The following is a 1,269-nucleotide window of genomic DNA, read 5'->3' as shown; positions in this document are numbered from 1 at the left end:
GTCCTGTAAGCAGGGAGAGAGGAGGTACTGTGGGAATGTAGGGGGGGGGGCTGGGACTGGGGTGCAGGGCAGAGAGATGGGGACGTGCCTTCCAGCCCTCTGGAGCCCTGGAGTTCTTAATCCCGGTGGAAGTGTTTGGCTCACTTGGCCTAGGCTGCGACTCCCCTCCCTCAGCCACCCCTCGAGCTGGGCCTACGGGGACCCCGCCCTGCGCTGCCCAACCCCCCCAGCACCCCCTTTCCAGGCTCCTCTCCCTGCACAGACAGAAAGGGTGTGTGCCTCTTTAGCCAAGAGGGGACAGGGAGGAGACCGGCAAGGATGGAAGAGAGGGCAGGAACCTGGGAAAAAGAGGCTGAAATGGTGAGGTGGTGCGGGGAAGGGGAGGGAGGGGCTGCGGGGTGGGGGGTGGGGGCGTGTGGCAAGGGGATCTGGGCCGGAGCCGCTCCCCTCCCCTCCATTCTCTCAGTGGACCTCGTCCACCCCACCCTCGCCCTGCGCTCAGACGCCTTTGGGGCGGAGTGGGTGCAGGGTCTGGGGCCCCCAGGGCTGGGCAGTTGGGGTGGAGAGGGTTCAGGGCGAGGGACGACCAGGGAGGATGAGGCCGGTGTGGGGAAGACCCGCCCGGAAAGATGGAGATCGGGCCCGGGTGGGGGGCAGGATGGAGGGAGGAAGACAGGAGGGAAAGGTGGGAGCAGCGGAGGGAGGGGGGGAGGACGAGGGGGTCTGGAGGGAGGAGAGATGGAGAAGAGGAAGGAGTGGCGGTGGAGAGGTGAGGGAGGGGCGGCTCTGACCTGGGCCGGGGCAGCTCCAGCCCGCGGCGCCCGCGGCGCCCGCGGCGCCCGCACCGGCCCCGGCGCCCGCCTCCATGGCCGCTCGCGCCGCCGCCGCTCGCGCCGCCGCCGCCCGGAGCAGACGCCGCAGCCGTGAGGCCGGGCGCCCGGAGCCGGTGCGCAGGGGGAGGGAGGGAGGGCCGAGGGGGCGGGGCCTGGCCCGGCCACCTGACACCGCCCCCGCCCGGAAGCCCTCCCCCCACCCCGCTCCCAGACCTGGTGGAGGCGAGCGAGCGGGCGCGGCGAGGGCAAGGGAGCGCGTCCCCAGACAAACCTCAGGGTCCGCGTGGAGGAGAGGGGGAGCGGACGGGAGCTATTCGGAGCTGGAGGTTGCCCTAGGAGTGGCCACGAGATCCCCTGGTTCTGGCGAAGGGTCCTGCCCGGAGTCGGCTGCGCGCGGGGACCCCTCGGGGCCAGGTGTCAGAGCCCCGTCCCGCGC

This window comes from Lynx canadensis, chromosome A2, assembly GCF_007474595.2.
Source record: "Lynx canadensis isolate LIC74 chromosome A2, mLynCan4.pri.v2, whole genome shotgun sequence".
In the NCBI taxonomy this organism is placed as follows: Eukaryota; Metazoa; Chordata; class Mammalia; order Carnivora; family Felidae; genus Lynx; species Lynx canadensis.
The sequence above is the reverse complement of the archived record's forward strand: the minus strand, read 5'-3'. Positions refer to the sequence as shown.